General features: G+C 39.3%; 1 long non-coding RNA gene across 1 annotated transcript in view; it reads right to left on the bottom strand.

The window, feature by feature from the left end:
* Positions 1-11,851: 11,851 nt before the first annotated feature.
* LOC132426151 (uncharacterized) overlaps positions 11,852-21,898 on the bottom strand; it is a 66,678-nt gene continuing 56,631 nt past the window's right edge. The window contains exon 3 of the long non-coding RNA XR_009519615.1: positions 11,852-12,085. This is a non-coding gene — a long non-coding RNA (uncharacterized lncRNA). The remainder of the gene's footprint in view (positions 12,086-21,898) is intronic.

Here is a 21,898-nt window from a genome sequence, read left to right as displayed (position 1 = left end):
TATTCTCTACAACTCTTAAATGTCAGCAAAAGTCTTTGAGACTCCTACAGGACCAGCACCGTATGCCATGACATTTTAGAAATAAAAGAGATTTGTCAGTAAATATATCGATGGCTCATAGATGAGCACTTCAAATAATCCATCACACAGCCACATCACTCCCTATCGTGCTGTCAAAGAGCTCTTATCAAGCAAGAGGATGAGTCATGCAAAAGATACCAGATACACTGAACCATCTTACACGACTACCCTGTTTTATTTTTACCACTGGACTATTTGTCAGACTGAACGTTTTGTTTTCTGTTATTACTTACAGCTGGTCCAGGAGAAGGAAGAAAGGAACCGTCTTCCTTTAAAAGCTGAAACTTTAACTTGCACCTAATTTTTAACAGAAAGCAAGAAAACATCATTTATCTTCTCAGACTCCACTTCGGTGCACCCCACTTGTCTGAAGGACCCCTTGCCACCATCATCCAGAGATCATGGACCTAGAGTTAGGAGAGAAGAAATCTCCCTAATAGCAGACGTGCCTGGATACAAAAGAAGGGTATATTATAAGTGGCATTCATCCATTTATTTCCGAGTAAATAATCCCCCAGAAACTGGGAGGAAAAAAGTTAACCTACATTCTTTTACTTTACAACATGGTTCCAGATAAGGTTTTTTGTTTTATTTTTTATAAATAAAATGTTCTTAACTGCGTTTCAGTAACAGCATTCATTTGTATGGTTTAAAATATTGATGTTTAGGATAAAACTGATATTTCTATTAATTTCCATCTGTTAGTTGGTTTCGTGAAGGTTTCTTCTAGTTCTAAAATCCTTTAAGGCCTTAGAAATGACTCTTGATACAATTTCTTTGTATTGTCCAGCATGTTAAATCTTCAGGGAGGCCCTTCTCTCTGTCCTGAGAGAAGCTCGTTGGGAAGGAGGTGCTGTGTCGCCCAGAGAGGATCACCTACTGGTAATGATCAGAATAGTAACACCCATGCAAGGAGCACCTAATGCACCAGGCTAAGCATGTTACATCTAGTTGTATATTTACTCCTTCAAACACCCTGTAAAACAGGTTTTCATTTCCACAGGTTACAAGAGAGGCTTCAAGAGATTCATTAAGCTGCTGCAGGTCACAATTTGGTAAAATCTGGAACTAGGAAAATCTGTATCTCCCTGGCTCCAAACCTGTGTTCTTTTCTTTCTGTCAGACCACCTAGAATAAAAAGTAAAATGTGTAACTATTACGCCACTTGACGGCTTTAGAATATAAGAAGCTGCGAAAGGCAAGGTCTACCCGTAGTGAATCAGGGACAGAGCCTGGGGGTTGGACACTAGCGTCCCCAAGCGTTCAAGAGCCATGTTTTGATTGACCTTCACAATGTTCGACTTCAATTCAAATTAAAAATTGCCAACATTTAAAACTATGCAGAATTCACATAAAAATCAGGATTGGGGAACTTCTACTGACAAACCAGAATATCTGGCAAAACTCTCCACATTCCCACATGGTAACTTCGGGGGCAGCTGAGCAGCAGATGCCTTTTCCGACAGACCACTCCCTCCCCTAGACTGCAGCCGACTTAGCTTGTGTGCCTGAGCCCTAGGGCTTTTGAGCTTGTGACCCTACCCCCCAACCCCGCCTCCTTTTCTCCATGGCACTCAGTCTAGAGAAACTAGAAGGGTAAAATGTTCTCAAACTTCGTAAACATACAGTGTGTCAAAAGCTATAAGAAAGGAGGTAACTTGTACCTTTTCCTCAATGGTTTCCTCTTGGGGAAGACCCAGAGATTGTGAAGGTTTTGAGAACAGCCTAGAGCTTTCAATTAAAATGGTTTTGTCTTTGGTTGCTACCGGAATAAACCTGTAAGCAGACAGCTGTTTTATGCCAGCTAAAATTCTAGTCTTGGGTGGGATGGCAGAGGTTTATGACTTCAGATGAGAAACAGGCGGGAACAGATTATATTCCTATGCCAAGTTTCTCCCTTTATTGCCATGGAAGCAAGAAGACAAATGCAGAAAGGGGAAAGCTTTGCTAGACCCGTGTTTCACTGAGATTTTCTGCTAGGCATCAGCAGCTGCACAAGATTTTGCAAACACTTTTACAGGAAAATCATGGCTATAGAAAACCTCTAAAATTAAAACAGAGCTGGAAAAGAATGAAGACCATGCATTTGTCTTTAAACTCAGAAGTGGAACCCCTGGGATTTCGTATTCTATAACAAGACTGGAAACATTATTAACGTTAATAAATAAACATCTGGATTGACTTGCAGTCTAAATTTAAGTGTCCAAAATATTTTGGCTCTATTATAACTATACTGCATTTTCCTAAATTTTCCAATGTTTCTTCTGTCCTCAGCTTACACTTGATTTTCTTCTGACTCTTTTAACTCAGGTCTTGTTTTCCATGAAAATAGACCTTGTTATATAAATGTTTAAACACCAAAGGTCCACAAAAAGATACAGAATTGGTTTTGATTTCATCCCTGTATTTGCACAATGTGGGTCTTTAACACGCTCATGTCCTTTTAATTGGAACCATGGGATCACACCATTTGCTTCTCTTTCATTGATCTAACACTTTGTGCTATATCTAATTCTAAGAGAGCCGAATTTTACCAACAAAATTTTCATTGAGCTAAAATTAAAACTCAAGGTCATTATGAAGCTATCTGTTAGTTCCATTCTTTAATGTAAAATTTAGCCAGTTGTTAGCTCAGTTTTGGACAGTATAAGGGGGAAAACATGTAAAATATGGTGGCATAAACCAGATTAAGGCGTACGCATCGCCAAGTTTCACTTGGATCCTCCAAAAGCAAGAGTCCACGTGAAAGTGAAGGTCAGCAAAACACATCTCCACCAAGAAAAGTGCAATAAAACCAATGCAGAATTAAAATAAGCCAGCTACAGAGAATCCTCCTCATAAACCCAGTGCTTAGACTTGATCAGTTCCTCACCACCTTCATTTGAGTGTTGGTCTCAGGTCCCCGGGCTGCTGTTACTGCCTTGAGCCTTTTTCTCGTTGTAAGCCAAGGGGTTGCTATGCAGAGTCCCAATGCATGGAACCAGAGTTAATCATTCACAGGCCCTTTTGCCTGAAATAAGATGCTTTTCATTTCCCTTGGCTTATGTGAATAATGAAAAAAGAAAACAAACAAAGGAGATAACTGCACTATGTTAAAAGATAATCCCTTAGCATAACTATTGTCTAGAAGGCTGAGCACCAGGGGCAGGCAAAAATCCAGTCTGCATTCAGTGACTACGGTGACATTTATTTATAAGAGATTATGCCATGACAGAGCTTCAAGTCATTTAGAAATACTCCTATTCCCCAAGGCCTCCGCTATATTTATATGCAGGATCCCATATTATTTTTCCTGCTGTTATGGCAACAAAGATTTCAATGTTTACAGAGCTATCAAGTTCTGACAGGCCAAGCTGGGGACTTTGCATCACTGGCTCGAATGAAAATGGAGCAAGGGACCCGGGGAGCCAGCACAAGCTCGTCTGTCTGAACACCGAATACCTGAGCAGAAGGGAGGTACAAAGCAGACAAACTGTGCTAATCAGCCCGCAGGGCCACTCTCCCCAGGGGAGTTTGCCTTCAGGATCCTGCGGTTTCGGGGATACATTACGAAGTACCTGAACCTAGTAAGTCACGAAACCCGAAAGAAAAGCAAACCCCCAAATTCCTACTACAGTTTTGTACTCTGCATGGATATTTAAAGCTCTTTTAAATATGGGATGATAGGGTCCAGTATTAGACCTCTGGGGTAGTGGAAGAGGAAATGAAAATGCAGTGGGTGAAGAAACTTTCTCTGTGCCCACTTTTTGTTTTTAACTACACAGTGGAGAGCATCCCTGCTTACCTTCACACCGCGTTTAATCATTGCCCATGGCTTGGGAGTTTCTAGAATACTCCAGTGCTGGGGCTAATTACCGTATGGAGCCGGCTATAAAAATGTCCTAGAAATACTTGTATCTATCTCACAGACAAGGTTTTCTTGAGAACTTGCCACCTGCCCCATGGAAATAACTGTGTGTAAATGGGACCTCATGGTCTGAGGTTCTCTGCCTCAGAATGAGTTGCTCTTTGGAGTGGACCCAAACTCCTCCATACTCTGTGACTGAGACACTGGACTAGAAATCATGAAAACACAAGTCCTTCCAAACACGCTCCTTGGATATCTTGGTTCTAGTGGAAGCAGGAAATAAAAGTCACAAGCGTAGCCTCGGATGCAATCAGCCACCACTTTCCAGGCCTAGATGTGGACCAGGAAAACAATATCAAGTCACAGTGAAACGGAGCAAGAAGTTCTAGGCCAAGTTCCTTTCTTTTTTTCTTTTCTTTGTGTATGTGTGTTCATAAGGGTATTGGTGTTTATTTGCTTACAAAAGTGTAGGATGGACTTCACAAACGTGTCGAAACTTTTTTTTTTTAATTTGAGGTTTTGTTCTGTTTAAAATTGTAAATAGCAGGAAATATGCATAGTCCCTAATGCTTAAGATGAACATGGCAAGAAATAATAAACTGAGACTTATCATATAATATTGGACGGGTGAAAAAAACTGTTTCCATGATACAGACTTTCAACTTACATAAAATAAATGTTAAAGTATGGAGGAAAAGGTATTAATAATAATTGCGATAAATGCCTCTATATGTCTTTCTTGATAAACTAGAGCTAGAAATGAGTGATGTATGGTCTTTCCCTTTGGAAGGGCTGCTTCCCAAGGCCATTGTAAAGACTAGTTGGAAAGCCTGGGAGAGGAGAGCAGGGCTTTGAGCTCTAATAGACATCAGGCCATCCAGTGGTAGCAACGTGACCACTATTTGCAATTCCTGTTGCCATCAGTGACTTGGCTTTTCTTTCTTCATGAACTAATTTTGCTCATAGTTTGCTCCCTTGGGATCCTGGCCCCCAGACAAGATTATCTGTGGCTGGGCTTCTCAGCAGTCAGAGATTAAAGGATACTGTTTGAAGCTGTGCTTCAGCGTGTCTCTCTGTTTCTTCTGGTCAACCCACTTCAGTCTACCCCACAGCAGCAGGAAAGGCAGCTCATGTTATCATCTTCATGATCACAACAGTCTTCGTCATCATCAAGAAAAGAATTTATTACAAACACAGTTAATGGCCCAGATCTCATTCCTAAGTACTCTTTCAAGATAATTATTTAACCGTGAGTCTTACCATGAGCTCTGCAAACGTACTATTCCTTCGTTTAACAAATATTTCTTAGCCCCTAATTTACGTGTGGCTCTGTACAATACCCTAGAAGTGCGGTGATATGCAAGATAAACAAGGTCTTTGCTTGGACTGAGCTTAAATTTTATGGGGAAACAGTAAATAAACACAAGTAAATCAACCAGCAATACAACTGTTAGCATCAAATATGATAAAAAGGAAATTAAGAGGCTATTACAGTAGAAATCATGGAATATCTTCATATATTGGGTGCTTAAGAACTTCTTCCCTGATTGACATTTAAGAAGGGACATGTTGGATATGAAAACAGTTCTGAAACTAAACACACTGGAAGCGTTCCGCTGATGGTAAACCTAATGATGTTTGGGGCTCTCAGTGACTCTACTTAAAAAGTCAAATAAAATATTTCTGGTACATTTTAAATCTCTCAGTCTTCTGGAAGACCCAATAGGATGACCTGGGGGAAACCTTATGTCTTAGTTTTAGCTTGATACTACATTGTTAACTAATTCCATCTGTTGGCTTCTTGTGGAATTTTGGCTGCCACAACAAAACCAAGATCTTCCTTTAACGAAGGAAGATATAGAAAAGGGTTTTAACGTGGCAGATTAATGAGGGATTTTTCCTTAGTATCTGTCCTAAATTTATTTGCAAAATAAACTATGTATGGTTCATATATACAATTTACTAGTGCGAACATCTTGCACTTTCATCAGATTTTTAAAGGGTTCTGTGACCCAAAAGAAGGACATGGCCACTCAGACAGAATGGATCTAAAGCAGTCCATTGATCTGGAATCTTTCAAAGAGTTGAGTTTTTCTATCCAGGCCTTCAGCTGATTGGATGAGGCCCACCTGTATTACAGAAAGCAATCTGCTTTACTCAAAATCCACCAATTTAAATTTTAATCTCATCCAAAAACAACCTCACAGAAAAATTCAGAATAATGTTTGACAAAATATCTGGAACCATGGCCTAGAAAACTGACACATAAAATTAACCATTACAAGGTATATACTGCATCCTGAAAGGCAGAGGCCCATACTCACAAGGTATCATTTCAAAGCTGATGCCTTAGCTATACCTATAAGAGACGATACCAAAGTTTTATCAGGCTGAAGCTTCTGGGTGATGGATGATGTAGTATGTGGTAGGATGGGGTACCATGGTCATTTATCTTTTGCTACACCTCCTTTTCTGTAAGGTGGGTCCCTTGGTTCAAAGAAATGTCATGCCAGATTTCATGTCGATAAATCAGATAGTCTGTGAGCCCTTGGATAGCAGAAAAGCTGAGGAACTGCAGGCAGGAAAGAATATCCATACCTGGAAATACATGCAAATCCTAGTCACAACAGATCACTGCCCTCTCCATGACACAAAGTGTCCAATGTAAATAACTTGCCACTAAGAGGCTTGTTGGCTTCCTTGAGGGATAGCATTACATTTGGGGCTCAGCATCGTATTATATTAGGAGTCTCTTCTGCTGACAAGTTGCACATTCAGCAGCAGTAGCTAGGAGAACATATGCTTTTTGTCTCTGCCACCATGTCTACCCAGTTCATGGGCACATTTTGGTAGCCAAAGACAAGACACCGGGGTAGCCAAAGGCAAAGGATGGCTGGCTTCTCCTGGATGAATCATCCTATCCACCTGCTGCTCTACCATTGGATGGTCTCTGGTGGGCATTAACATGCAATAGGAAGACTGCTTTGTGCCCACTCCCATTAAATCCACCCAACTGCCTCTCACCCGATCTCCTTGTCCCCAATCTTCCAATCTTGCTGCTTTCAAACTCCTGACTAAATAGGCAAACCAATCTCCACTACCTGGGAGTTTGTATATATCCTTACATTGGGCTACTCTTCTCTCCACACAAAAGGGATAACAAGCTACCCTGCCTGGAGTCCTGCCCACGGGAAGAATTTCTTTCCGCCACTGTCCTTCTGGGCCACCCAAGAATAGGCTCAACTGAACTAACGTACTGAGCTGACCTATCTGTGAACCAAGCTCAGGATTTTTTCTTCTTCTAGCAGTTGATTATGGAGCTGAAGGTGTAAACAAAGGGAGAAGCATCGGTGCCATGGGGGTAGGTGACATGGGGATTTGAACCACCTATTTGTCAGAATTACATGTGCCTTTAGGACCTGCTGGCACCTGATTCTGGATATACCACTTTCATTGTACAATGGATTGTTGCTGGGCCCACCTAAACTTACGACCTAGTGGGTCTGAAAGCAGCCAACTCAGGATGGGCAGCTCTGGTCGGGTAGTCATTTGATGTCCTGTGTTTAGATGGCCAGTACCTACCAGATCCAGTAGCAGATCAGCAGCTGCTTCGTGAATGGTGTATAGTACTCAGTTGTAGATGGCTTCTCCAGAAACTTGGGTTCTGCCCTGTGATTCTTCTACTAGAACTTGCCAGAGACTCCATATAGTGTCTATATTAGTGTCGTGTAGGATATATAATGTATATTTATATTCAAATATGTATATTCAAATGCTAATCTCATCTGGAAACACCCTTACAGAGATACCCAGAAATAATGTTTAATCTGGCATCCCATGGCCAGTCAAGTTGACATATAAAATTAGCCATCATGAGTCTACCCCTTGTCAGCTTGGCAGTCATACATTTCTCCTTAAACCATACTTAATCTCCAAATAAAGACAATAACAAAATCACATTTCTGCCCAACATGATACAACTATCCGGCCTACAACCAAAAACATACTAATCTCTTCCCTAGAAGAAAGACGTAAAGTCCTTCAGTGATGCTTGCTCTTTCCTTGACATCCTATAACTTAAATGCTATGAGGTAAAATTAACAATACTTAAATACTGTGATATAAAATCAACACATCTTATATTACATAACAAAGGAGTAAGAGAGAAAAGAAAACAAAGGTCGTAGCTGGTATTTATAACGACCTTCTTCCACTATCCATTCTGTATTCCCTTTGCCTTCAGCAAGCACCTCAGCTGATCATAGTTCTTTACCTGGTGGGGTGACCCAAGCCTTCATTCCTGAAGGATCTGGGCTCTTGGTAGTCCTGCCTGGGTCGGGTCGTTGTATTTTTCCATTGACCTTAATCACTAGGCACGGTAATACTAAGAGATGTCCTAAGGGATCTCCTGTATCCCAGACACACTCTTCCTTACCTTCACTGTGGAGTAGTAGTCCAATTTCCTCTTGGTAATCAGGATCAATCACCCCAGCCAGCACAGTAACTCCCTTCTTTGTCTGTTGATTCAGAGGCATCGGGAGCCCACAGTGGCTGGGCAGCGATCTTAACTTACAGTTCAATGGAACCATTGTTGTGTCTCCTGGTGGAATCATTCCTCCCTCTGGAGCTAAGAACTTTAGGCCAGCAGAGCATACAGTTGCAGAAACAGGAGGCAAAAATTTTGCTAGTGGGTCACTAGATATAGTTGTAAGTGGTACCACTCCCATTTCCACTCCTTGATTCCTGGACCTGTGAATCCTGCCTATTGGAGAAACAGCAACATATACTGGACACCGATTCGGAGCTTATACAGCCTTCTGGAGGACCTTGCCCCAAACCTGAAAGGTACTTCCACCTAGTTGATGCTGTAACAGAGTCTTCAAAAGGCCATTTCACCATTCTTTCAAACCAGCTGCTACAGGATGGCAGAGAACATGGTAAGACCAAGGAATTCCACGAACATGGGCCCATTGCTGCACTTCTTTTGCTTGTGAAGTAAAGTCCTAGCATGTCCCAAACTGGTGGAGCCTTAAAACCTTTACTGGAATGACAGGCTCCTGAATCTTTGTAGAGTTTCTCTCAATCTCTGGAGTACATGTGTCTTCCCAGGGCATCCCAAGTACTTGCCACTTCCTGCTTAGGTATGATTAACTGCCGTCACCAGTATACAGGACCAAAGTGGTATTTTGTGGAATGACCAGAAGATCAAGGTCCCTTCAAGCTACATTGTGACAGAGCAGGAGAGTTAACTTGGGCCTAGGGCAAGCCTGTGAATATACCCCATTGTCCACCCTGGCGAACTGTCTCTGATCCTCATTCATAACAGGTATTGGAAAGAAAACGTTTTCCTGTTCAACAGCCGCATACTACAAATGAGAAGCAGCGGTAATCTGTTCTAGGAAAAATACCACATGCAGCATAGCAGCCACACTGGGGATGCCACTAGGTTACGTTTCTTCTAGTCCACAGCCACCTGCCGTGATTCATCTGATATATGCAGGAAGGAAAATGATGTGTTAAATGGGGATAGAATGGGGTTGCCCATCTATGCTGGTTTCATTAAGTCTTCGAGGATGGTGCTAATCGCTGCCAATTCACACAGGAGTTGGGGGACAGAATTATTTTTGATTTACCATCTTGGCCTGCGTGACCTCCACTTGGTCTTTGCTACTACAATAGCTCTTACTCCACAGATTAGGGAACCAACGTGGGTCTTCTACCAGATGCTAAATATGTCCACCCTGATTATTCAGTCAGGAAATTGGAAAATGACTACCAGATGAGCCCAGAGGCCCACTGGACCCAATTTGAGTTGGTTCCATTGACCACCTGACCTCTATTCTCCCTCACTGTGACAGACAAGGCATGAGAGTGTTCAGGTTTCCCAAGGACAGTGTCTTATCAAATCCTCTATCCATCAGCCGTGTAAAATGTGTGTATTCCCCAGAATGTGAGACAAACATTCATGAGCAAATAACTTATTAAGAAAGTACCCTCAGTTTCCACTCCTGGGTATATACCTGAAAAAAAACAAAAACGCCAATTCAAAAAGATACATGCACCCCAATGTATACAGCAGCATTATTTACAATTGCCAAGACATGGAAAACACTTAAGTGTCCATCAACAGATGAATGGATATAGAAGATGTGGTATATATATGTATATGTGGTATATATATGTATATATATGTATACAAGAAATAATTATGAAGAATAATTATTGGCAAAGTAGTTAATAATATAAGATATACATTATATATATATATATATATATATATATATATATAAAATGGAATACTGCTCAGCTACAAAAAAGAATGAAATTCTGCCATTTGCAGCAACGTGAATGGACTTGGAGGACATTATGCTGGGTAAAATAAGTCAGACAAATAAAGACAAATGCTGCATGATGTCATATGTGGAATCTAAAAAGTACAACAAACTAGCAAATATAACATAAAAGAAGCAGACTCACAGATATAGAGAACAAACTAGTGGTTACCAGTGGCGGGGTAGCGGGTGGGTGCAATATAGGGGTGGGGGGTGAAGGGTACAAATTATTGGGTGTAACATAGGCTCAAGGATGTACTGTACAACACGGGGAATATAGCCAATATTTTGTAATAGCTGCAAATGGAAAGTAGCCTTTAAAAATTGTAAAAAAAAATAAAAATAAAAAAGTTAAAGTGCCCTCAGAAAGAACTGCAAGGGGACTGGCAGAAGTAGAATGAAGAAACGGAAGAAGTGGAGGAGATGTGTAATTGCAGGCAAAATCCCAGCCTTGGACTAGTCTAACAGGAGAGCTTTCAAGTGGAAAATTATGACTGATGTATCCAGATGGGAGGCAAGGGGGCTGGCCTGTCATATTCCTACATCAGTCAGTCACTGGTTAAATGCCACTGGGGGCAGGAGGAAGAGGGTCAGTGTAAGCTTCTGGACACCTCTGCTCTCTTGAAGTGGAGGCTTTGTGGCAGTCTTCTAAAGAGAGCTGCAGGTGTGGCTTCTTAGCAGCCAATGCACACACAGGCCAGGGAGGGTGGAACACAAACGAAAATACAAGAGAGCCAGCAGTTTCCAGTGACGCATGAGCTATATCCACTACAGTAGTTAAAGGAGCAGACAATGGCCAAAGGGCAAGAAAAGGAGAAAAGGATGAAAAGGACAAAAACCTGGTGAAGAGGAAAAGTTAAGATAGGGAATGCTACGTCAGTGTAAACGGACGACCTAAGACAAAAGGAGAAGTGAGATCGGATCCCGATAGTCCAGAACGTTCACATCTCCCCTCCGCTTTCCCCAGCTGCTACAGACATGCCTGTGCCCCTCTCCCCTCCCCCGCACATACAACCCCTTAGAAAAATTAGCAATCAAACAAGCACTGGCACTGTATTATCCCATTAAACTTGTTTCATTGGTTTACTTGCATCTAAAGAGGAAACACTTCCTCAGTAGCATAGCAGAAACCCTGGTTTTCGGAAACTGAGTGGCCTTGTGCAAGTTGTTTAACCTCTTCAAGACTTGATCACATATTTTTAAATGCGGATAATAATACCCACAATACAAAGATTTCTGTAGATTAATTTTTTAAATCTACCAAGAAATTGCTAGCACAATGCCAGGCATACGATAAGTACTAAATAAACAATAGTTTCCTTCTTCCTTCAGATATGTTCCCAAACTAGACTGCACTTTTTTTCTGAAATTCTTGAGGACAACTGGATTCTTGGTGTTACAGTCCTAGCCTATCAAAAAAACAAAAAAACAAAGCCTGAGGAGTGCAATCTGGTATAACGCTGGCAGATCTCGCAAAAAGAAAGAACGCGTGGTTTTCCTTTAGTTCAGTTTCTATAATGAGAAAAGGCATACTTTTATAGAGTATTTGAACAGATAGAAGTGACTTACATTTTAAATAGGTAAAGCTGATTTCTTGTATGATTGTGTGTCGTAACCTCTGATATTTTAGACTGTTACCGTTGTTTTCCATTTGGACGTCAGGATGCTAAGTTTCAGCACATAAATGTCTAGGAAAGAGGTCTTGTAAAGTGTGGAGACGTGAGGCTGCTCTGACAATCTTCCCTAGGAATCTGTATTTCTATCTTAGTTAAGTATCTAAGTATCCGTTAGCAGTGAAGCAATGGTCCCATCTATAAAATCAGTCCTGAGAGAAAAAAAAGAGAAAGCACGTGACAAGGAGATGAAAAGTAAAAGTGTAAAAGACATACGGGGGGAAGGAACAGAGGAAATTGTGTGAATGAATAAGAAATAATTATGAAGAATAATTATTGGCAAAGTAGTTAATAATATAAGATATACAATTCAACTTACTACTTGTAATTTCTAATCTCAAAATCAGTCTGCCAGGGTGGATGAATGGATGGGTGGTAGATGGACGGAGAGATAGGCATGGATATTAAAGATATAACCATTGATGAATAGCTGTTGAAATGAATTATTAAGGGGGAACATATTCCAAATTTCTAAACGGTTATGCACTACAGTTCCCAGATGGAGGCTTTATTTTTCCATGTGTCTTTGTCATTTTCCTTCTCTGTATGACCACCTGGCACCCTTTTGTTCCCCAGCCTGGCCCCATAAGAATGCAAGTTGCTTAGCAACTGATCCATCCACTCAAGTGTCTCAAGGAAATAACCCCTGCTCCTAGGATGGGGCATGATCCGAGTTATTATAGTAAGCTCTAGTGTTTACACCTAAGCCCGAAGAGATAATCCTTGTTCACGGTATTTCCATTGCACTCTATGAAAACCCATGTACAAGCCAAAAAAGGTAAGTGAGAGCTACATAACCTGTTTTTTCTTTCAAGAACTATTAATTTGACAGTATATGAATAGGTGCTGGTGCAAGTTGGTTGAATGCTGAAATATTCCATGGTCAGACATAACCAGGAAAATGTCTGGACATTTGTAGGCAACCAACATGACAATGATTAGGTGTTTCCAATACCGTCACTAACAGATACCACTTAATCCATAAAATGCAATTGAAGTGCTGTAGTTTTGTTTGGAATCTTCAGCCTTTCCAACCCAAATCTTACAAACACAAATATATATACACACGTACACTTCGAGCTGAAGTTGCTGTTTTTCATACTTTTAGAAAACGCAGTAAAGCACACAGAGGAAAGTGGTATGTTGGCATTTGTTTCAAAGGTTTGAGGGCTCATGAGCTAGAGACAGAGGTGTTCTCTTCAAGAGCTACAGGCACGGAAAACGGAAAGCATCCATTTGTTTATATGGACATATTTATTAGCCAAAAGTACATAAATCTGCACAGCAAGACACAAGAGGATGACTTAGAATGCTTCTGTCCCATTACAAAACAAATTATGTTTTACTATCCTGGAAGGAAAGCTCCCACACATAGCACAAGGGCCAGTCTCACCCCATTATACACATTACAATTAAAACATTGTCTATAAACTTATTCTTTCCCTTAAGACGCATGTTACTACGTGCAGGAACTCCTTATAAGATAATTATTCTCTTTCACCAAAAGTTAAGCATTAAGACTCTCATATATCAAGCTTTCTTACAGCAAAGTACATATATCCTTATTATTTATTGTTGGTTTTTTTTCAAGCACAAGGGATTGAGTGAATAAAGCTCTACAAAAGCTTGTCCAAAACTAATGGATGCACAGAAGTATGGGGTCACTTGGAGGCAGTCTCCAGAAGTGATGTGATGAAGTTCTATTTTGGGAGGAGTAATTGTTTTATTTTTTATTTTATTTTTAACTAGGATGCAACAATGAAGTTTCCCTTATATTCCACGTGAGTAATATGATCCCGGTTCACCCAGAATCTAACAGAATCAGGACATTTCCGAGAAACCAAAAAGATTAGCATTTCCATGTACTATTAATAGAAGTATAATTCGATGTAAACTTTTTGAAGGAAATTTGTCAATATACATCAACTTTTTCAATATGCACATATTTTAATCTAGTAATTCTCTTTCTAGGAGTTGACACCTAGCAAAATTGGATACTAATAAAAAGCTGCAAAGATGTCCACACAAAGTAGTTTACAATAACAAAAGGGAACAAATTATAAGTGTAATAGATTTGTTCAGGCATTCATTCAACAGTTTTTTTTGCACATACACCATACTTCTGGGGCTATAGCAGTAAGTTAAAAAGTTATCTGCTTCCATGGAGCTTACATACAATGAGGGAAACACAATAAAAATCATATACAATTTATGAAAAAGACAGGAGCTGTTGATGCGATTGCTGAGGGGTATAAGAGAGGATTAGAGGGTGAATTCGAAGATCGTGGCCTGAGTAAATGAGTGAACAGCACTGGTGAATCTTGAAGACAGAAAATATCACTTCATCCCACCCGATGCTGTGTCCCCAGGAGACAGGGGTAATGAAAACCTCAGACAAGTTTGAGGGGGATCTAAAGAAAGAGGAAATGTGTGCCTAACTTCAGGGAAGCTGGCGGAAACAAGCTCCATAAGGAGGGTGATGAACAAAAGTGGAAAGGAGCACAATAGAGGTCAGCGGGTGCCCACGGAGGACAGAAGAAGGCTGTGGACGGAAGTCTGCTCCCCACTAGTGTCCTTGCACAGGAATAAAGACAGAAAGGACACCTGGACCGTGCTTGCCCCTGGAATGCCTGAATATCATTGAACTGACAGTTTACCAGAAATAAACCAGATCTACCATTCAGAATAAAGGCCCCAAAGAGACTAGATTAAGTTACAGAAAATTAATATTACTCCTTTTCTCTCCTTCCTTTCTTCCTTCCTTCTTTTCTTCCTTTCTTCCTTCCTTCTTTCCTTTTTCTTTTTTTTTTTTCTGTCTTTTTGCATGGCTGAGTTGGAGGCTGATAAATCTCTACCAAAAATATAAAATCCAAATGTCCTCTGGGTGCTCTAGCTTGCAGGCCCCAGGAGGGACCTGTTCAACAATTATCGCCTAAGACAAGAGTAAACAAATGTTGGCGAGGATGTGGAGAAAAGGGAACACGTGCACTGCTGGTGGGAAGGTAAACTGATACAGCCACTATGGAGAACAGTATGAAGGTTCCTCAAGAAATTGAAACTTGAACTACCATATGATCCAGTAATCCCACTTCTGGGTATTTAACCAAAGGAAACAAGACCATTATCTCAAAGATATATCTGTACTTCCATGTTTATAACAGCATTATTATTCACAATAGCCAAGTTATGGAAGCAAGAAATGTCCACCAACAGATGAATTGATCAAGAAAATATTATATATATATATATATATATATATATATATATATATATCACATTATTCAGTCTTTAAAAAGAAAATTCTGTGATTTTCAACAAAATGGTTGAAACTGGAGAACATTATGTTAAGTGAAATAAGCCAGACAGATAAAGACAAATACTTCATGGTATCATTTCTATGTGGAATCTTTAAAAAAACTCATAGAAACAGAGAGTAGAAAAGTGGTTGCCAGGGACTGGGGGGGTGGAAATAGGGATATATTGGTAACCTGGTATAAACGTCCAGTTTTAAGGTAAGGTCTGAAGAGCTAATGTATAATATGGTGACTACAGTTGATAACACTGTATTGTATAACTACAATTTGTTAAGACTGTAGAACTTAAATGTTCTCACCAGCAAAAACAGGGAGGAGGTAAATATGTGAGGTGACGGATGTGTTAATTAACTCAATATTGGGGAATCCCTTCAAAATGTGTACATATATCATCACATTATACATTTTATATATCTTACAATTTTATTTGTCAAGTATACCTTAATAAAGCTGGAAGTGTGGAGAGAAAGAAAGAAAGAGAGAGAGAGAGAGAGAAAGGAAGGAAGGAAGGAAGGAAGGAAGGAAGGAAGGAAGGAAGAAAGGAAGGAAGGAAGGAAGAAAGAAAGAAAGAAAGGAGGGAGGGAGGAAAAAAGGAAAGAAGGAAAGAATCCCTTAACCCTCTAACTCTTCAGGATCAACAGTTGTACTTCCAAGTAGTAAAATTTAAGCCCATGCCCATCTGAGTCTTTGGGAATTCCCAAGGAGGTGGCACCATGACACCAATGTCTATGCAGCCCTCTGCCCTGGTTGCTGCCCTCACCACACTGCACCACTGATCCCTTGCCCTTGACCCATCCAATCCAGTCTCAGTAGGGCAGTGTCAGTGCTCAGTTGTCTGTGTGCTTCTGATAAGGCAATGTTGGAATAGGAGGGAACTTTCATGACTCAATACCTGAAAAAAAAATAGACTGATTCATACTAGGAAAGTGTCAACATCCTCAACACAAACTATAAGGTGCTTCTGCTTCTAGAGGATTTTCCCTACTTCTTCAGTATATAGAACGTCTATGGTGAGAGGGGTAAATTTTAGGCTGTAATAGGTTAACAGAAATTCTCCCAAAAGACACCCCAGTGTTTTGGCTCCAGCTCTATCCTCACCTACTATGAGGCAAGACCTTGCCCCAAGGTCAGATGTGCCTCCACTTATACATTAGAAAAGTGGGATTTTGATTTCTCAGTAAATCACTAGTAGAGTTAGCGACCATGAACAAATCCCTCAGAACCCCCGTTTCTGCAGAGCCAGAAACATCTGCAAAGATGAATACCAGAATGACCCACATCTGTCTTAGCAGTCAGGCTTCCTGGTACTTCACAACGGATTCTCAGAAGTTTTTGGAAAGGAAAGGAAAATGGAGCCTGATGGAACACCATCTTGAAAACAGCCTTTGAGCCGTAAAAGCCCTGGAAGTTATGCCAATAACAGGCCTAAAGACTAAACACAATTAATTACAGTTTTGAAAGTCACAGACCCCAGTTCCCTCACCCAACTGTCAAAGACTTGGCTTTCCTAACCTTCTGAGAGAAAATGTGAAAAGTTCTCAAAATCTTAGTTTTTATTTCTGAGTTGATTACTCTAAAATCTCATCACCAAAAATAGAAAAGCATGAATGCTAGAATAGTATAGGTGAGTTGCACATCTTCCAATAACTCTGATTGCATTTTCACTCACCACGTATTTACAATTTGTAATTTTGTGCCAGATGATTCCTTTAGAAGGAAACAGATGATTATATAATCACTAAACCCTTTTTCCAACCTAGTATGAGATGTTCAACCACTTTAAGTTTATTTGGGGTGGGGTGGGGATATTTTTTTGGATTGATATTTGCTCTGTGCATAGCGTAACATTCTTTAAGCAGAACTTTCCACATGTTTGTTTCTGAGGTCCTGAAAAAGTAGAAAATAAGATTTGAAAAAGGTATCATAGGACACAGCTATCAGGAATCCAAAAATCACTTTGTACATATGTAGCACAATTTTTATAAGTATTCAGTCATATAGTCTGGTCGATGTTATAAGACTTTGTAAACAGTACAACCATTGGAAAGTTATGTGCTGTTGTGTGGTCTTCATCACAGCTGTAATAAGTTGCATATAGGTATTTTTTGTTTGTTTGTTGATTTGTTCTTTTCTATCTCAGCTCTAACTTTTCATTTAAAGCCAAATAAGGACATCGAATTAAAACATTAACTTAAGAGACAGATCAGGCAGGAAATTCCAAAGTTAAGTTTCCCATTGTAATTTTAACTTTCCCATGATACACATTTTCCTCACTGGTTCGCATCTTGCATGTGCAGCTTTGTATAAAGAGCCAGATTCTGACCTCAGTCACACTCGTTTTATTTTTACTGAAAATGTAAGAGGGAGCAATGAAGAATCCAAGGAGGGCCAGAGGTCAGTAGACTGGAAAGCAAATGCTGAAGAAGAAGGTTGTGGGAAGCAGGCGAATATGGGCGGCTGGAAAAGGAAATACAAGGTGCAGGTGGAGTTGTGTTAGTGGACGCACAACTGCATGTCAAGATTTCTTAATATGCATGTCTTCACATACTTCTTTTCAAATATCTGTTAAACAACAATTAAAACCACATTATTTTTTTATTTATATAGAACTTGAGCGTTTGGTTCTCTTTGATTTCACCTCTTGCTTTATAAATCTTCCAACCAGTCATTAACTGCTTGTAAAGCCCTGGCACCTCATATATTGTCACTTAATTATGTTATGCTACAGTGGGCTTCCTAGGAGGCAAAAATTCTACACAAAAACACTTATAAAGAAAGCCAGGGCAGACGGCCTGACTAAGCCAGTAAGAATAAAAAATTGTTGCTGACAAGGGAATAGAATTGACAACTAAAGCTTTCTGAACCAAAGGGGAAAATGAATAGCAAGACATTTGAATTGTTGAAGGAAAGGATGTTTCAGATCTAGGCTAGGGGGAGGAACAGATCATAAAACTGGAAATAGAAGATTAACCACTAAGCCTGCTCAGAATGAATCATAAAGAGAGAAAAGGGATTATTAGCCCAAAGGATCTAGGCAGGAAGGGCCCAGGGCAAAGTCTCCTGGTGCATCCTGCCTTCAAATCTAAGATGTTGAAAACTGTACCCTGTTGGAAGAAGGGCTTCATTGCTGTGAGCCTGCCCAAGACATGAGGGAATAAGAAGGACTGGAGAAAAGACAGATTCAAATCACAGGGCACTATTAAATTGAAAAAACTATGATCATTTCCGTGATAACACTCAATGCTGGTGAAGATGTGGTAAAACTAGCACCCACATATTACTGGGGGCAGCATCAGTTGGGACAATTCCTTTGAAAATTAATTAAATAGCATATATCCAGAACCATAAAACTACTATTAGCTTTAATATAGAATGTCCTTTTTTGGTCATTTATCTTAAAGAAATACCTTAAGATACAGAAATATAGAAAAACCTCTGTTCATAGAAATAGTTAAGACAATACTATATATAAAGTTTTAAATGGAAACTAATTAAGTATGCAATAATAAAAGACAACTTAAGTATAATATTGTTGTATATACACTCAATGAAATAAAAAGTGACCATAAAATCATGATTATTGAAGTATACAGAAGTATGAAGTACTTCTGAAGTAAGTATGAAATACTCCTGCCCCCCCAAAACAAATTGTTGAACTTTAATCAAGCTTTTAGACAAAATTTCCAATTTACAGGAAATACCAGTTGTGAGGAACAACTTAAACTGTCCATAAGTAGGCAATCCAGAATTATCAAAAATTGACCCAATTTCTTCAATAATTCAGTGATCCTGGAGTAAGCAGGGTAAAGGTTCATCTTCTAGAGCCCAATGTCCAACAGAACTCTCTGCAATGATGGAAATGTTCTCATATGGCAATCGCTAGACGTGTGTAACTACCGAGCACTTGAAATGTGGCCAGTGTGACTTATGATCTGAATGTCTTAATGTCAGTTAATGTTAATTAATTTAAAATTTAAAAGCCACTTGTGGTCAGTGGCTACCATTTTGGATGACACAGTTTTAGATTAAAAACATTTAAGAGACACACAACCATATGCAATGTGTGGATTTTATTGGATTCTGAAAGCTACAAACCAATTTAGAATGACCTATCTGAGTCTTTGGGGGAAATTTGAATATGGCCTGAATTAGATGTTAGTTTTGTTCATTTTGATAAAGGTATTGTGGTTACGGTGACGTGGAAAATTATTTGGGAGACCCATGTTGAAATGTTTATGGATGAAATGGCAAAATATCACAATGTCTGGGATTTGCTTTAAGATGCTTCCACCAGAGAGAGAGAAAAGAGAGAGATGAAGCAATTGTGACAAAATGTGGATAATTGTTTAATCTGGGTGAGAGGTGTGCAGGGTTAATTATATTTTCCTCTTCTGTGTGTGTGTGTGTGCTTGAAATACTTTCAAAATAACAATTTCTAAAACACATAATTACATGGAAAATTCTTATAAATAATATTAAATGAAAAGACAGAATACAAACTCGCCCATTCAGTTGATGTTGCAAGTAATCTATTAAGATATTCAGATTTACAAATGATTTTACTTCTATTTACTTCTATGATTTTACTTCTATTTAATCTATTAAGATATTCAGATTTACAAATGATTTTACTTCTATTTCAGTGAAGAGGTAGAATATAGTCAACATATTAGGAAATGCTTATAGGAATATTTAGAACATGGTTAAGCAAACGTCCATTAAGAATGGCAGGAAAGAGTAGTTTGCGAGTCACTGTTACTAACACATACACAAACCCATACATGCTCATACACAAAAGAGGCTGGATGGAAATACACCATATAGTTTATTCCACAGTGGTGGTTTTGTTCACGTGATTGAACTGAGTAAAGAACAGAAAAATTTTTGGATCATGGTTCTGTTACTTTTAAAATGAGATTAAAGCCACATTCAAAATAAACTTTTTAAAAAGTAAGATCTATGGTTTACTACATGGAATTATTCTTAATAGCCCCAAAACCTTTTTCTGCCAAGACTCAAATCCATGCCTCCACACTTCACTGTCTTTTAAGTGTTTTCAGTGGCATGTAAATAGAATAAAATAAAGACATTCACAAACATTTGCAACTGTAATGTGAAGAGAAAATTTAATGTAATGTGAAGAGAAAGGGGCAATTTATTCTGCCTTAGAAGTGGAATAAATTTCTCCCTTCTTCTGACTTCAACAATAATATTTAGTATTATTTAATAATTAACTAACCGTCATTTTTAATATTTGCATTTATATAGCATATAATATACTGAACACAGTGAGGTGCTGTTTTAAGCACTTTATTTATTATTTATAGTAACTCTCACGACAACCCTTTCCGTAATGGGATATTACTGGCCCCATTTTGAAGCCGTTGACACAGAGCTTTAGAGACACAGAGAAGTTAAGTAGCAAGTAAGTAGTGGAACCAAGATTTAAACCCAAGAATTCTGCTCCAGAGTCCATCCTTTTAAACACTGTACCACGTGAGCTCAGGAAAGAGCTCTACTGCCTTTTTTCATTTACAAGGAGAATCAAATATCTTTGTCTCTCACTGCAACCCACCCTCCCCTTTGCAAGCCAGGGAGCTAAGGACCTTCTGGCATCTTATGAAAAGCAAAGGTAGTGGAGTCAAAGAGACATTAGCTTGCTATTATCCAACTTACATCTGAATCAAATTCCCTCTCAGCGCTTGTAACTAAACTTCCCCTTCATGGGTGATCATTCTCATATTCTCACCCTCAATGAGCCCAGGCTGTCCTTGACAGGTCAGTTCAGGTGATGCAACAGAGCAGACCAGCTTCTTGAATATGCTGGTTGCAGTGGTTTGTTTAGAAATAAAGTACTAATTTCAAACCTGGTCGTGCAATAGATATTTCGCATGTGGTGATTTTATAAGAACACCTTAAGTCAACCTCACTGAGAAGAAAGGTTTTTGGCTGACTCTGTTTTCTCAATAACTGAAGTTCAGTCCTTGAAGGAGACCCAATTCTTTTAGGTACATCTTTTTAAAGGATAGGAAGCAGAACACTGCCTTGTTAGACAAAGTATGTGGAATATACTACAATCTTATCTTATTACTGAGGTCATTTTATAACAAAATATGCAGCATTGCAGCATATTACCAATTCTTGGATTAGAGAGACACACGGGGTATTTCAGCCCTACCTTGCATGGTCTTGGGCAGTTGTGTTTTTGAGTTCCCATACCTGTCTCTTGTCACAGTTTTCTGGTGTCCTCAATGGAGCTTATCAATCGACATTCTTACTGTTCTTTCCCTAGCAGTCATCCCTCACCTTCTAACTTCCAGCTTCTAATTTGCTGTGGTTTTGAAAACCATTGATGTCACAAGCATGAATCTGTGAATGTACTAATGTACTAGTGAATTTATGAATGTGTGTATACATATCTCTTTCTACAAAGGATTTGTGACAGCTTTTTTAAATTATGCAATGAAAAATGTAATGATTTTTGAGGGAATTTGAACAAAAGGAAAATAAGAATAGGCAAATAATAAAGCCAAGAGTCAGTAACATGCACAGATTGCCTTACAGTTGCTGGCACTAGGTAGCAAGTAGAGTTCTAAGCTTCCTGCAAGCAAAAGCAAGGATGGAAAGGTGATCAATTAGTTACAGGTTTAC

The sequence above is a fragment of the Delphinus delphis genome, chromosome 5 (assembly GCF_949987515.2).
Source record: "Delphinus delphis chromosome 5, mDelDel1.2, whole genome shotgun sequence".
Taxonomy (NCBI): Eukaryota; Metazoa; Chordata; class Mammalia; order Artiodactyla; family Delphinidae; genus Delphinus; species Delphinus delphis.
The sequence above is the reverse complement of the archived record's forward strand: the minus strand, read 5'-3'. Positions and strand labels throughout refer to the sequence as shown.